At 36.8% G+C, this 17380-nt stretch overlaps 1 protein-coding gene across 7 annotated transcripts in view; it reads right to left on the bottom strand.

The window, feature by feature from the left end:
- Positions 1-17380, bottom strand: part of Ddr (discoidin domain-containing receptor 2) — a 671237-nt gene that overhangs the window by 610390 nt on the left and 43467 nt on the right. For all 7 annotated transcript variants that reach the window (XM_074119472.1, XM_074119475.1, XM_074119477.1 and 4 more), the window contains exon 2: positions 12775-12850. The gene's annotated coding sequence lies outside the window, so the exon portion shown is untranslated. The remainder of the gene's footprint in view (positions 1-12774; positions 12851-17380) is intronic.

Raw genomic sequence — 17380 nt, 5'->3', positions numbered from 1 at the left:
AGTTAACAGTTCCAAAACTGAAGATGTGAAGTCAGCATATCGAACGAGATTGACTGATGAACATTTGAAAGCAATTCACTTGATTGGATGCTGCAATTTCAAATCAATGATGATATCTTGAAAGCCAAACGTCAGTTTCACAAATCACTCTAACGATTTATGCTCACTAGGTCTGATGTAACTAAATTTTTGCTAAAGTCGCCTTCTTTGATAACTTTTTCAGTAAATAAATATGTTGGTTCTCTTAAGTTTTGTGCATTGCATGCTACTCGCCCATGATTAACACGGAATGCTGAACTTAGTTTTTCTTCTTTTTCTCAGAGCTTTTCTTCTGACTTGCAAGTATTGTACATATTGATTCTGCGACCCGCACTGGTCATTTCGTCAGTTATCCGCGGTACTCTATGCAAGAAAAGGAGGGTGAACTCTGTTCTAAACGATAATTGGAAAGCATTATGATGGCAGGATTGTAAAATAAATAAATCAATGTAAAATAATAGTAATAATAATTTAAAACTTGTAATGAATAGAGGATAGAGAATAAAAGTTATTTATTAAGTTTTTTTAAAATGTATTTATTAATGTAAATGTCAGGTAACTATATAACAAATTATCAGGATTTGCGTGTTGAAAGAAGCTGGCGAAAGAAGGGCTCCTCTGGATAGGGTACTCAGCGACCAACGTCGGTTTAATGTCAGGATAGGAGGAAGTAGATGAAGCTTTCGCAGTAGGATTGGAAAGGATCGCTAGGTGACTGTGAAAATTTAGGAAGTGAAAATGATTAGTTCGGAAATGGATTGGGTATTGAGGACATCTTTATAATTGGATATTTTGATTGTACGACCTTTTACATTCAAATTGTGAAACTCCATTTGTTTAATTAGAGATTCTAACGACACACCTGTATACAATTTTATTTAGGTGATGAATAATAAGTAAAATAAACTGAACAACCTGCCAATTTAATGTTCCTTTGACTTATTGTACCTCTTAAACTCTCATTTACAGAATCTTGAAACTATTTAGGAAATATTTCTTAAACTTGAAAAGCAGCGACCAATAAATGGACTTTAAGGTCCTTAAAACCAAATCATATCATAATTGGGCTCGTTGATGTTTTTACCAGTTTTAGACAGAAGAATAATAAAGACGACATGTAATATTCAAACATTAGGATGTAATGGATAATTCTATTTGAAAAAACAAAAAATTACCAGTTGATGGTAACTATGGCAACAAACAGAGCACTGAAATCACGAGAGGCATATTTTCCACTTGAAGAAAATTCAGATTCAATATATTACTAGCTCTGGTTTTAGATATTGTTAGTTGCAAATTCAAATAAGAATGCCAGAAATAGGACTAAATCCATTTACAATAGGTTTGGGAGCCAAAATATAGGGAGATTTAGAAGCTGTTTTGGAATGAATGAAGAAGGTCAAGTATATTAATTATCTGAAATTGATACTGTATGAGATTATGATATCGGTGATCAAGACAGCAAAAACAATAGGGAAATACAAGAAAAGAGCAAAGATAATGCCCTACATCCTGAAGAATATGCAGCTCTGTATTGGGAACAAGAGAAGGTTCTTTCGTTGTTGGTGTACTTCTTTGATACTGTTGTATAAACCTAAGGGAGTGCCGCAGTATCTTAAAAGCGAACTGAAATGTAAAGTGTGGATTCTTTGTCGAAGGTCTGTGGGGAAAAGTATATTACATAAAATATTTTTTATATTTTATTCAAAGAATTTGTTTGGGAGAAACTAGAAAGGAAAGGCAAAGCAAGTGCGTTCAGCTACAAAGGATGCTCCAGCTTCCATGGTCCATTACATCAGTGAACTGAGTTTCTCAAAATAGGCAGGAGGAAAGGTGGAACCAGGCAATCAGGGAGAGAAGGGATAAACGAGGAGATGGACTGAGTTTGCTAAACAGATTTAGGTAGGAAGACCACTCCTAGGGCGCCAACCTTAGTAACTAAAAGAAGGACTTGTTAAAATAACAAGAATACTAATAACCTTATATTTATTTAAGAATGTAAAATATAGTTAAAATGTAACAAAATAAAAAATAAATAAGGCTCAGATTCCTTTAAATCAAATGTGACCAGATTTTTTAATTAAAGAATTCCATTTTCTTTGGATTATTTCAAATTGGAAATAACTTTTGGTAAATGACTCCCAATTTGTATTGAATAATTAAAATTAAAAAAAATCTCATGAGATACGAGTAAAACTTGAAATAATGAATTTATGCACTGGATTGCAACGCGAAGATTATATTAGTTACGTAGTACAACTATTATTTGTATTAAGATTAAGATTAAGATAGTAGATGGGACGGGACCTATGCCCCATGGCACCCCAGCCACAAAAGACTTATTGTGCCAGCCCCTTCTTAAATCTAGTAAGCGAACCCTCCCCTCCTAAAGAGGTTGCTAAACGAGTTCTTTTTGCGCTACTATCTCCTTCGGCCTCAACGTTCCAAAGGTTTCATAGCGCAAACGTTCGATTGCAACGCAATCGAACAACAGGTGAGAGGCCGTTTCCTCCTTTTCCTGACATAATCTGCACAACGGCTCCGAGCTGATAAGCCCCACCTTGCGCAGATGCTTCTTAAACCTACCGTGCCCCGTGAATAGGCCTGTAATCAGAGTAATCTGATTTCTACCCAAACACAGGGTCTCTTTAGATCTTTGCTTACACAGCCAAGGCATCAAGGTCTTGCTGTGTTTAACCCCAGGAAACATCACCCAGTTCTTTTCGTGCTCCCTCCAGATCCACTCTCTGAGAGCCGCACGAACCGACCCCCTGGTGATCCCCAGGACAGGCTCTGGACCGATAAAAGGAGTGTTAGCTCCTGCATTCCCAAACCAGGGAAGAGGTCATTCTGAAGGATACGAGAGCCTTCAGTGCAGCCTGGCTGTCCGAAAAGATACGAATCACCCTATTTCTAGGTTCCATCCGCAGGTTTTCCTCAGCACACATTTTAATAGCAAAAACCTCGGCCTGGAAGACTGTGGCGTATCTCCCAAGAGATCTCTCAATGAGTACCTCGGGTTTAACCCCATACACTCCAGACCCAGTCCCACAGTCCATCTTGGAGCCATCGGTAAACCAAGTGCCTCCCTTCCTGTACTGGTCCGTCCAGTTCACCCTCCATTCAGTCCTCGGTTTAATACATACCTGAAATGGAGTCTCGAAACTGTATTTAGGACAGATACTGTCCCCTGCCATTATTTGTATACTAGCTGTATATTGTTGCTGTAAAGCAGCAGAAGATTGGTTCGGTGATGGCATTCCCAATTGATCAAGAACTGTGTTCACAATTACTAACAACAAATCTTCAATCATTATCAACGCTTCGTTGTAGATTTCCCCTGTAAAATCCATGTTCATATTTGAATTTTCCTTGCGTATTCGAAGAAAACTATCTTCAGCCATGTGCGATTTATATTTCCCCCTGAGATGAAGGAGAGCAGGCGGACAATATGTTTGCAAACAATGCATAAATTTGATTTGGATACACACAAATTCAATCGTTCTCCAATACCAGGCACATTTACGAACAGCATGCATAGAAAGAAGCATTCATCTTGGTTGAAATGCACGGTGAACAGTCTGCCTATTGTAGTTTCTTTAAATGTGCCAGGTTGTCCGTTGACTCGCTCTCCTCGTCCTCGCTTGCGTTGTTCAAGTGGTTTTCTACTCGCATTCCATGTGTAATACTTAAGCATTTCCGAATTCAGCAGTGTTTTCGCAAACGCATCATTTTGACATAACGTGAAGAAAGCAGTTGACGTTGTAGCCGGTGGATTCAGGGCTATTTGTTGCACTTTTAAAATCTATGAACATTCACTTTAAAAATGCAATCGGAAACATTGAAATGGAATCATACAATATTTATTATAGCGTGTGTTGTTTTTACGTCCAACAGATGGTGCTGTTTTACAAAAAGAAGCAAGTTTCTACATGTCACAGGTATATAAAAACACGCCCGTATTCAAACATTGTATCAAAATTTTAAAGCAATCGAAGAACTTTCGGAGATCTATGATTTTGAACAAACGATCATTTACATTTTTATTTATATACGTAGATGGAATTTAAATTGTACAGAACGACAGAATTTAAGTAGAGAAATTCCATTGCAAGAAATTATGATTTGATGTCCTCAAGTCAATTACCAAGCGAATATTGTCAAGTAATTAGCATTTCCTAAGATAAATTCAATGTTCTAATTAAAAACATTTAATCATCAAGGCAAATTAATATTTTGTAAGAAAATATTTAAGATTTACCAAAGTAGTGTACCCCCAGTTAATTTAACGATTTAGTTTAGTGCTGCAACCTAAGAACATTATTGTGAACTGCTACTGGTTCAGTAGGTTTGTCGCTAGAGTTCAGAGAAATTATCTTAAATTTCTCTTACTGTTGTAGTTTTATTTAAATTTTCTCACTCTCAGCAAGAGAAAGTATTGCGATCGTGCTTTTTTATTCTATTATCTGAGGTATTGAAAGTTGTTTATGAGATCTGAAATTTATTGTTTCTGAAAAAATAACTTCAGGTGGGCTGGCATGAGTTAACGTAGACAGAAACCCTTATTTGTTTGTGGGTTCAAATTTCCAAACTAAACATCTGATTCGGAGTATGATTACGATGAGCTACTTCCAATTTCTGAAAATTCTATTTAATTTTTTTTTTGCCAGTTACCATGTTTCAAAAGTCGGTCTTCATGCATCTTATATTTCAAAAATTGTTGGTTTACTCAACATAATTAAGCTTTTATCTTTCTAATTAAGCTTCATTAGCTATAACTTGAAAATGAAGTGAACCATTAATTCGAAGACGTTTCGATACCAGGCTGCTCCACCTAATTTTCCCGTCAGTTCGTATGTGCATATTTCAGTTGCATTGGGCTCAAATTATAAGTAAAGTAAAGTAAAGTAATCGCCTATTTTTTCAGGCGGGGTTGGACGTTAACCAATTAGGTGTCGTGGACGGAGGCGACTAGCAAACATACTCTACTGTGAATTTCTTTTATTAACCATTAAATAACATCCAAGGCCTAAGTCCGGGAATCGAACCCAGTACCACAATACACATTAGCTTCGCAGGTCTCGCACCGCTCGGCTACCGTGGCGGCCCCCTTCGAATTACCTAATTTTTACTTAAATTCACTAAATTTCACTATTCATATCATTCGTTCATTCAATTCCATAAATTTCACTATTAATAATCTAATACTTTGAACTTTGATATTATTTGAATTATATTTTAGAATTTTGGAATTAGTGAATTTGAAAAAAAAGACTATCTATGCACCTAAAAAATATTGCCACAAATTTTCGTTTTTAAGATACACTTTGCCCAAGCATTGATACATGAAAGAGCTTTTACTGAGTCAGAAGTTAAAGAAGATCTTCTATTGGTCATTATCATCGCAGCTTGCGAAAATAATCTTTCCGATGGCACTGAAGTTGCACAGATACTAAAAATATCTTTTGCCATTCTAGACAAATTTTTGAAGGAATTCTCAAGTGTTTTCCACCATTCTAAAATGTCAACGTCTACTGGTGCTTGGTCTAATTTGGTGTAATTAATTATTTCTGTCTTCCATGCTTCGGTGATATTTGCTGATTTTTGAGCAAATGGTGTAAAAATATTGATGCAGTCGTCGTCGTCGTCAAAAGGTGAATCATCAGATTCTTTATTTTCACCAACAGCCATAACTAATGGAGCGGGAAGTTTGTTGGGAGGTGTATTTTTTATTTCACGAATCGACTTGTTATAGCAGGCAGATATGTTATTTGGGTCTCTCATTTGGCGCGTTTTTAACATCTTTTTGAAATTATATAAAGATATATAACAGTAATAGTAATATATGATGCATTGAAGTGTAAGTAGTTGTCTTCTTTTACACACATTTTCATTACCAATATATAAATTAAAATAATTATTAGAAAATAATAACATTTTTTGAAAAGATTATTAATAGCAAACCGCTTTTAATACAAAAATTCAAAAAACCGAGACCGAGATATCTCGACGAGACCGAGACCGAGACTTGAGCGACCGAGACCGAGATCGAGACTGCATAAAGTCTCGCCTCGTCTCGGTCTCGTGCAGCACTAATATTAGCTTTGCAGGTCTCGCCTCTAACCGCTCGGCTATCGTGGCGCCTACTGGGCTCAAATTATTCACCTGAAAGTTTTAGTGCTGGTTCTACAGCTGCTGATAGAAGTGCTGAATCTGGGCATAATGTATTCCTCGATTACTTAAATCGGTATTCATTGAATTCGTGCTAGAATTAGTCACTTACCCCTGAGAATTTGATCTTTTCTGTCTTTAAGATTTCTATGACATCCACTATGGCTGATATTGTTTGTTCACAGAATGGAATTATCATTTTATTCCTTTTTGAATCGTGAATGGTTGATTTTAACATATAAGATCGTCAAGTAAATAGCCATTATGTTGCAAAATAACCAAAATTCGACAAATTATCTTGATTCAAAAAATCTAAATTATTGTGGCGGAAATTACATTTTCAATCTTGCTTTCTGGAAATGATTACATTCCACAAAAATAACAACCCACATATATATTACAGATGATCTCCTCAGGGATACAAACAGCTTGTAATGTAGCATGTTCCCCGGCTGGTGAAGTAGTATGCGTTGCCACGTGTCTGGTACCCAGGTGGTTAACTACCGGTATTATAGAGGCCGTTTCAATTTCGGTAATTAATATAATTTACGGGCCTCCTTTAATACCCACTTAGTATTGCACTATGTATAAATTTGTAATAACCGTACCAAGGCCTCTTGGGACAAATGTCGTTGATATAAAGCAATTGATAAGGATAAGAAAATTTAAAACCTTGTGCTTATTTTGTTACAAATTCCTGTTTTTTTTTATTTACGACTAGAATATTATATATTTCAAAATTCTAAGAGAATAAATTGTCTAAGATTGTTTGGTTTTCCCGACCTGTAAGCAAATCGACGGTTAAAGTGTCTGGGTTGCCATATTGGATTGGGGGGGCACCGCTATCCACAACTCAAAAACTGGAAAGAGTTCAGACAATAGTTTGATACGTCATAATTTTATTTCTATGAACTGCAATTTTTTAACAAACAAATGCATAACGACAAGCGTGTTGGCCTAGGCCGACAGAGTGTAGCACTTATATCAGTAATTCATCGACTTCCAAGTGGATGTTGACCAACATAACCGCCCAGTCATTAAAGTTAGCGTTTTGAGCTTAAGAACGTTAATGAAAATCTTTACAGTCCTTTCTTTTTTTATGAGGAAATTCATTAAAAAAAACTAAAAAACTAAAAAGGAAATGATTGAATAAAGTGGCAATTTCTATTGGCTGATTTAGTCCATTCTAAGAACAATAGTTAACGCTCCCTTCTACGTCACCAGTCTCTGTGATCCACAACATGTCTACTGCAACACTTCCTTCAAATCCTCATTGCACACCAAAGCGGCGGTGGGCTGACTGCAGAATTAATCCGTCAAGGCCGTGGGGCTATAAGGATAATTGTAGGCTTATTAACCGGCCACTGCAGGCTCAGAAAACACATGCATCGCATGGGCCTGGCAGATGATAGCCTTTGTAGGTTCTGTCAGGAACAGGAGGAAACAGCACTGCACGTATTGTGTCAGTGTGAGGGGTTTGTCCTGGCTAAGGATGTTACTTCTTGGGAAGGAAAAACCAAGGCCTGAGAGCTCTACCCAGAAGTCAATCCCCAGAATTAAGAGTCTGATTAAACGAACGGGCCACAATAGATCCAAAGGGGTCGCAGTGGCGTAGGCCTTGAGGCCGCCCTAATTTAATCTATTCTATTCTAAAGCGGCGGTGGCCATGTGACCATCTCAACGCATAACGCCGACCTCCTAGGATGGTTGCTGTGTAAGCTTGCCATCGTGGCGAACTAATGGCTTCCATCACTGGATGGTCGTCCTCCACTACACTAATGACTCTGGGTGCCCATGCATGTAATATTTACACTCCTTAACTCTCCATCTCTTTAGCTCACTATACTCGTACATTGTATAAGTTCGTTGTATAAGTGCAAAATAATAACAAAATAAGGAAGAGATTAGCTATATCCCACGCGGAGGTCCTACCTCAGATGTTGAGCCGCCTTAAATCTTTAAAGAAAATAAATCAATTGTAATAAAAGTAATGAAATGAAACTAAATTTGTCCAATAGCTTCTTACAGACTACACCTTGACGTAGCGTAAGAGCAAGAAGATATCTGCAAAATTTTCTCTCAACATCCGGTGTTTATTTGGATGAATTAATTTCGCTTTGAATGAGATCAAAGAATCTTAAATTGGAAAAAAAATCTTCGAAATCAGACTGTCACCGCTCCTCTGATTTTCAAAGGAATAAATACCGTTTCTATTTAAAAAAAAAAAAAAAAAAAAAAAAAATCACTTTATTAACGATATTTACAACTATGTACAATAAATGTTGCATCAAGTAAATTTGATCATACAGGTTAAATTCACATGAAAGTCGTGATAAGAGTAATCACCCATTGGTGAAACTCTTTCTCGGTGGATATTACGTACACTCACATCAATAGGTCCCTAGGCCACTTCCGCTTCAAGCCACGAGGAGGATTGTCTGGAAGGTGAGGAGAGGAGAGTTGTTGCACAAGAGGAGAGCTAGGAGGCTGTGAAATTTGCGATAGAGAGACTTTATTAGATCAGAGACAAAAGGGATGTGAAGGTCAGTGTGGATGATGGTAAGGTTAGAAATGTAGTATGGAGCATTCAGGATTATCCGTAGGATTTTAGACTGTAGTGACTGTAGGCGTGTGGAGTTAGAGGGTTTGGTTGAGCACACTGTATGTCCATATGGGTGTCTTGTAAATTGTCAGTTTGTGACTCAAGTCAAGTTTAGATCTGCGGTCAAGTAGTCTAGTAAGTAGCTTGTAGTTTCACGTCTTGTCGTTTCAGTCGAGTATGTGGGTTCCACGTGTCAATGTACAGACCCTAAGTATCGTACTACGACAGCTGGAGGAATCGTTACACCGTTCAGTCGAACTGGTGGACTCACAGGTTTTCGTAAAGTAAACGTATTGTGTACTGATTTTTGCTCATTAATTTTTATTTTCCATTTTCGGAACCAGGTTTCGAGAAAATTTAAATGGATTTGAATGTTCTGACTGGCTTGGACCGGATCGGAGTGGGATGAAAGAATAGCAGTACGTTAGCGAATGTTGAAACTATTGTATTTTGGATAGAGGTAAGTCAGCAGTGTATATTAGAAAAAGGAAAGGGCCTAGAAGGCTTCCTTGAGGGACTCCAGCTTTTATGGGTATAAAGGACAAAGGGCCTGCCCTTGACGAACGCGGCAGTATCGATCGGTTAAATAAGATTTTAAGATATTTTAATTAAATATCTATATAAAATTATTAACTATTGCCAAAGCTGATAACCGTCACCTAAACTAAAATCTCATCTCTATACCTTTTACTACCAAGTTTTTATTTTCATTTTTCGGTGATGAGCTTATATCAGAATTAACGGAGATTATTTTTCTCCCTATTTCCATTCTTTACTTATTCCATTTTTACCATAAAAGGACACCCTTTTTTTTGCGATATCGAGAACGGAGTAAAATAATAATGTTTCCTTAAAGGAAAGGGTCCTGGATAGAAAGAAGAAGGAAAAATAAGTAAAAAAAAAGAGGTTCGTTTCCCTCCTTCTCCACTTAGCGAAGTGGCACGTCACCTTTCTTATCGCTACGTCCAACTAGAGGAGGTGCTGAAAGTGGAGAGCAGAAGACGTGTTTTTAAATATTCATCAGGCGGCCGGGAAGCCTTTTTACACTTAATTGATTTACCAGAAACCAGAAAGTGTGTGAAGTAATGGTGTAAGGTGGGATGTGGAGGATTGAAGGCGACAGGCGAACTTAGAGCAAGGAAGAAGTGTTGAGGTATTCGTTTCATATTTGAATGGAAATATCTTTCCCCGCTGGATATAGCCCAGGCGCATGCGTACCCGGGATTAATGGGAAGTAGAACACTTCTACTACCGGATAGGAAAAAATTAAATAAACTGAGTGAACAGCTGAATTTAATAAGAATGACTTTTTTCTTTACTTTTTTTCAGTTCCGGCCTTCACTCGACCATGGAGCCTGGGATAGCTCCTGAAACTTAAAGGATAATGTTCCATTTATCTTTTACCGTATCCTAAAATCCTTCTGATCAATGCTCCTTCAAGCAAGTCGGTCTTTCTCTTTCTCCTTGAAGGAAGTATCCTTGATCCCATTCAGTACTATGTAAACCCAACTTACAACTCAACCCGTTAAGAATCTATCCTTCTCACATATGCAGACGACTGTCTTTATTCAATGGCGACCTAAGAGTAGCACAACGCAACCTTTTATCCCAACCCAGATCCTTAGAAGTACGGTTTAAAAAAATGGGAAAATTCAGTTTAATGAAACCAAATTCCAAAATAATACTTTCACCCTCCATCGCATCTCCCTCCCTCCAATTTATTATAATTTAACCCCAATCCCTTCAAAGATCGTCAAAAGATTAAGGCTAGAGCAGTTCATAGAACTCAACCGACTATTTGAAAAAATAACAACAGATCCAGGCTCTCTCTAAACAATAGACGTCAACAAACAATATGATTTTAAAACCAATGAAGGTACGGAATTGATTAGGTTCAACCACAGGTTTAAACCTTCAGAGATTATAACCTCTCTAATCCTCCGAACAATCGTTAAAGCTCTTTTCTACGTTTCAAATTTAACCATCTGCGCAAACCTTTAGATTTCTTAAAGCACTTAATCTCACAATTTTCATTGTCGCCCAATACAAATTTCCATCGATCCTTGCAATCCATCTCTAATCCTTTAGACTGTTACCTCTCATCTCTCAACATCCCTGGTAACGCTCCCAGTCGATTAAAACGCCAGCGGCCTCCTGCTAGCAATTATCTCTGAGTTGAGTTTGTTTTTTTGACTACATCCACGCGAATTTAAATGTAGTGAAAGCGTTACTTATAGCATAACAAATGTTGATGAAACCATAAAAACAAACGTGAGCATAGCTAGCGAGGAATCGTAAAAGTAAGTTTCCGGTAACGATCTAATATAGATATGAACTCATTTCTAATAATGTTAGACTTAATCTAAAAAATCTAAAAATGTATTTAGTAAAAGTTCTTAGTACAAAAAATGCTGGGAATAATTCGAATTTGAAAGTAAAAGGCTATAAAGTATAACATCAACTGTAAATAGGTTTCTTTTCGGAAAATTAGCAGTTAAGGCCAAATGAGCCCTTTTTAAATCGACAAATACGATTTTCCTAGTTCACACAAGAATTGCAGATCTTGGACAAAACCGAGGAATAATTTTAATATTTGTTTCTTCTCTTTTGTTTCCAACATTGTTCAGTGCAACTATATTAAAAAGCTTGTTTCATGGCTGAATATAAACTTCGCTGCCCTCTGTGTGGAACTTTTAGAATTAGGTACGAAGTAAATTATGTAACTTTTCTTGTAATACTTTTTTATAAGAATGTATATATGTCTTTTCTTTTTTCTTTATTTTTTTTAATTTTTAAACAAATTTTGTTATTACTAGGATTGCACATTGGAAGTTTCCTTCTGTTTTAATGTTGGTATGTACAATTTAAAATCGCGAATAAAATGGCTAACATCTGAAACTGAATGTCTAAGCATGAAATTCGGAAGGAATAGGTTACAAAAAATTAATCCCAAAATATAGATCTGTAGTAAATTTTTTAGAAAGAGGATGATGAGCCGGCATTTAGGGATCTTAGCACACCTTGGTGCAACCAACGCTAACTCCTTCCACGCTTCCAGATGTTCTAAACTTGGCTGACCCCAATTAAACGAACTTGCCTCTAGAAAAAAGGAGTTATTGGAAGAGAGGTAATGTGAAAATAAATAATGTCTGGAGTCCAATATAGCAACGAAGGAAGTTCACGCAAAACGGATAAAAAGTAGTCATACGCTGGATTCGAACTGGGGATCTCGCACTCATAAAGCCAAGCTCTTGACCACTAGACCAACATCCGTCCCAATAGAGAGTCTAAACCCTGTGCAAAGCTACTGTAAATATAAGAATCCTGTAAACGATCATAAAATCAAGCAAAGCACAGGTTTACTTCGGGCCCAAAAGGGTCCTTCTGCTATTGTCATCGTTTATTATATTATGGTTTATCAGATTATAGTACTTGCTGACTATTACGATATACCAAGTAGAAGCCCAATTCAAAACTCAAACATTTCAATGTTAAACAAATCAATTGAAGGTTAGATCCTCGGTGAAAAGGCAGTCTTCGCATCCGACAGTAATTACCTACTTCGATGTGCTGTAATATCGTAACTTCACTTAAGTTATATTTACAGCTAAATCTAACGGATTAATTAGCTGGGTTAGCGCACTGGATACCCACACGGAGATCCAAGGTTTCCAACTACTGTCTCTTAGGTTTTCTCTTCCAAGCTGCTTCTTACAGCTCAATGTCCGGTAATGGCCATTGAAAGTGGCTTAGCCGAAGAAATGTGCCATCTAGAAATCCACAACCTATTCAAGTTTCAAGATTTATACGGTACACAATAATAAATTATAGATTGTGATAATTTTTTTAATGATTAGAGATTAGTAGAGATAGCACGATTGTAATATCTGCATGATTGTAATATCTGCACGATAGCAAGTGAGACAAAATAATAAAATTGAATGATTTGTAAAAGTGCTTACCAATATCATTTCTGAAGCTTCCAATACGAGACATTCGATTGGCCTCCTAGCGCTTCCACCTGTCCTTTTTCCGAAACTGCAACAGAAAAAATTGTACAGGACTTGAGGAAAACGGTGAAGTTCAAGTTAAAGCATAAGCTGAGACTTAATATGTTTTAAAAAAAAAGAATTGAAGGCACATTTAAATAAAGCAAGAAGTAATCAACCATTGGTTCATCGTCTGAATGCAATAAATATGGGAATATTATTCAACAAAATTTCTCATGCATTTTTGCAGCTCATCTATCTAAGGATACCAAAAATTTATTATCTTTTTAACCAGTTAAACATGAAATTCAGTTTTAAAAAACTTCCCACAGTGTGCGAAATTAAAATCAGACAATGAGGTGTTTACAACGTGTATTTTGGGCAAAGCAAAACAACCAAAAGCACTTCTTCTGCAATTTCTGAGGCTTGAGATTACAGAGCGTTCTGTGCTCATTCAAAATCTTGCACCGCTTCACGTATGCAACGGCCTAGTTAACTAGGGACGCAAGAGCTTTTACTAAGAAGAAGTTGAAACGGTTTTAAGGAGGGTAAAAACAATAATCAACTAGGTTTTCTAGGGAAGCCCAAAGAAAAAAAGTTGAATCAGCAGATAGCACTCAATAAAACAAACTTCGCTTAGGTGAGCTCCAAGAAACGAAATGCTTCTGTCCTACTGGCTTACCATTCCTTTCTAGACATGGCGATACAAAAACAAAATATTTAATTTTTAGAAGCCTTTTCTTTGGGAGGGACCTGGAGAAAGGAGCACCTTTTGGATCTCAAATATGGTACAGAAGGATACTTGTAGTAACATGGCACAGTTACGATACCGCCGACCTGTGTTGGCACTTAATACTACTGCATCAACAGTGGAATTCACAACTAATACTTGATAATATTTTTAGAAATGTTGTTGGATTTGTAGTACTCAATAATATCGCTGATTTTATTCGTTGTTATTCGCATGTTTTGTTATGTTCCGGACTTGTTTTAGATTTTTTCATCTACCTGGTATAGTAGTGTAGAGGATCTGATTTCAACTCAATTTTCTGTCTTACATTGCAGTTGCTGATTTTTGAATGTTTTGTAAGAAGTATTGGTGCAATTGTAGTCTATCTCCATCATTTTGACAATATTACTGATTATCATTGAACGTGTAAAATTATCTTAAATCATTTAGTGGTTTACTTCTCTATATAAATTGATTCTTTGGTATTCCTATTCGCTAACCTCAAATTTAGTCAACATAAATCATTAAAATTGTTTTTTTAATTTAAAACCTTAACAGATTACTGGAAAGTTTTGTTCATTACAGCTTTATTAAAATGTAGGATTTATATTAATAAAGAAAATTTGTTAGGACAAACCTTAATGCGACCGAAACTCTCCCTTCTCTGTACTAAATGCATGTTAGAGAGTGGAAGTATGAGATAGAAAAATATTTACTTAATCCGCATCATTTGTTTGGCGCAGTAGTGATTATTAAGCAAGAAATTCTCCCCTCGGAGCGTCCTTATTACTAGGCTAAGACCACCTGGGCCCCTTAATGTTGAGATTACACTCTGTCTACATATTTAAAAAAAAGAAGAAGGAGGAACCGCAACTACAGTAAAACCGCAACACTCTCCTCCCTTCCTGTAAAAAAACCCATAACGGACAAAGCCAAACCTGATCCACCAACACCCATTCTTTACTCTATAACAGAGTTCGCCTTCACTTCCAACACAAAGGAGGGTTGTTTTTTCCCCTTATCCCTGTAGTCAGTAAATGGAATTAGGAAAGGCTAAGGCCTAAGGTTCCGTTATCCTTCTTGTAACCAATTTCCATGTTTCGAATCCGATTCTAAAGCTTTGAAGGAGAGTGAATACAAGATAGAATTACTAGATGTTCACTTATTTTTCCTTCTTAAAAATAATAAATCTTTTAAAGATATATTACATGTTTTCAACTTCTTGGTGATCAAATAATTGTTAATTAAAAATATTCTTATAATATTAAAAAAAATAAATATTTTTTTATAGAGATATTGAATCTAGAATTTTTAGCACAAAATGATAATAATGGTGCAGAATTAAAGAATTCGAGTGTCTTGACAGCACCTTCTCATTTTTATGTAAATCTTACAGATTAAGCTGGAAACCACTGCCATTAATCCCCATAATTGAAGTTAATTTGACGGCGGAGTTTTCAAAATAGATTAACATGATCATTCAACTCCAAAAAAAGACCCCAATTTATGAGAGTTCGGAAAAAGCAACATCAAAAATTGGGAGTAATAAGGAATGGTAAGCCAGTAGGACAGATGAAGCATTTCGTTTCTTTGAGCTCACCTAAGCGAAGTTGGTTTTATTGAAGGAGAAATAAAGTGTGGTACAGTCGAACTTATGTACAATGCCATTAAGGGAGTATTGCACAAACGTAGTCAGGTGCCAAAGAATACAAAAAAAGAAATGTTAGTTTATTAGACGGCATTTTTTCTCATTCTCCCCTACGCAATGGCGTCCTGGACAGTGGCTAAGGGGCATAATAGTCAAATTGACGCTACTGAGATGAGACATTTTTGGAAGGTGAAGCGAAAGACACAGCGGAACCGTTTTAGGAACACCATAATAAGAAAGAATGTATATATCAAACCACTAAGGTTAACACTGAAAAGAGCAGGCTATAATGGTTCGACCGCCAGCTGCCAATGAACGCAAGAAGAATGGCTAATCTCATTCACACAACGTTAGGGTGAAGGCACCCTAAGAAGGGATAGAACCTGGTTGAAGTGGGAGGATTTGGCAAAAATACTTCCAGAAAATCGTCAAATTGTTATCAAATTGGAAATGACGTCAGGCCACTCTCACTATCTTGAAAATAAAAGCGAATAAGCGAAGAAAATAAGCAAAAAGTTAAAGTGATCTGTAAGAAATAAATCTCATAGAATTTGATCAAAGATCGAGCAGGAGATTTTTTTTTCTTTATCAAATGAATAATGGAACCTTGAATATAATTTAAAACTACAACAAGTTTCTGCACATCGAGAATATATTTATTTTGGTAACTTGTTGGTTGAGCCGATCAGTGTTAGCAAGTGTACGAGTATTTTGCTCGAAAGTTAGCAGTAAACCCAAATTTTATACCTTGAATAAATACCACAAAAGAAAGTTATTAGTCAATGTCCTTCAATCGGAAAACCGCTTTATAAAGAAATTATTTTTCTTTTCTCTTTTTGTAACTTTTCTCGAAATTTTGCAGTTACGTCCATAAATTTTATAAAAAAATTAGATCCATAACTGTTGTTCATCCATATTCCTATTCCTCTGGCAGATAAGGTGCGTTATCTTGGACTTTTACTCGACAAACGCCTTACTTGGAACCCCCCATCAAGCGTCAGGAACTTTACTTACGTTACTGAATGGCCAAAAGAGTCTTCGACAAACGCTCCAAATTGTCTCTTACTAACAAAAAGGAAATCTACACAGCTCCACTAGCCCCCCCAATCTGGGCATACGGACTTGAACTGCACGGTTCTGCAAAGCGTTCCAATCTCAACCGCATCCAATCCCTTCAATCGAAAATCCTACGTACATTCCTAAACGCTCCTTTCTACGTAAGCAATCACACTATCCACAGTGACCTAAAAATCCCTTTTGTCCTTGTCCTTGGCCAAACCCCGTTACACCAAATTTCATTCCAGACTTTTCCAACACTTCAACCCGTTCATAAACAATCTATCCCAAACTACTCTTCCCTGACTGAAGTGTCGATGGCCTCGCGATCACCTGATCGCACGATAAAAAAGGGCATCCTTCAAATTACTACCTTCAACGGCATCTTGTGTTAGTCGACTCATGATGATTATCGTTGGATGGCCCTCATTCAAATATTTCAAGCTAGGTTTTATTTATATATTATAATCCGATTTACTTGTTGCCAACAGGCAGGTGTAAATTAAATAGAGTAAAAAAAAAACTGTTGTTCATAAAAAAATGTATAAATCCGCACAATACGAGGGTCGTTTGAAAAGTCCGTGCAAAGTCAGAGAGATAGCACCACTGGCGCGTATCGAGGTTATGTTTAGTTAGTAGCATCTCTTGGAAGAACACACACCAAGTTTCAGCCAGATCGGTCTATTTCTTTGTGTTTGGCATTCGTTTGAATCGAGGAAGTCGAGTGATTTTCAAAAAATGGACGAAAAAGAATTTCGTGTGTTGATTAAACACTACTTTATGAAAGGCAAAACGCCTCAGGAGACTAAAGAGAAGCTTGATAAACATTATGGTGACTCTGCACCTTCGATTAGAACAGTTTATAAGTGGTTTCAAAATTTTCGGATTGGCCATATGGGCACAAGTGACGCTGAACGTTCTGGACGCCCTGTTGAGGTTACTACTCCAGAAATCATTGATAAAATCCATGATATGGTGATGGATGACAGAAGAGTGAAGGTGCGTGAGATTGCTAGTGCTGTGGGCATCTCGAATGAACGGGTACATAATATTTTGCATCAACATTTGGACATGACAAAGCTATCCGCAAGATGGGTGCCGCGATTGCTCACGCTTGACCAAAAACGAAATCGTGTGTAGTGTTG

This window comes from Rhodnius prolixus, unplaced genomic scaffold, assembly GCF_049639745.1.
Source record: "Rhodnius prolixus isolate KJV_2025 unplaced genomic scaffold, Rpr scaffold_2, whole genome shotgun sequence".
NCBI lineage: Eukaryota > Metazoa > Arthropoda > Insecta > Hemiptera > Reduviidae > Rhodnius > Rhodnius prolixus.
The sequence above is the reverse complement of the archived record's forward strand: the minus strand, read 5'-3'. Positions and strand labels throughout refer to the sequence as shown.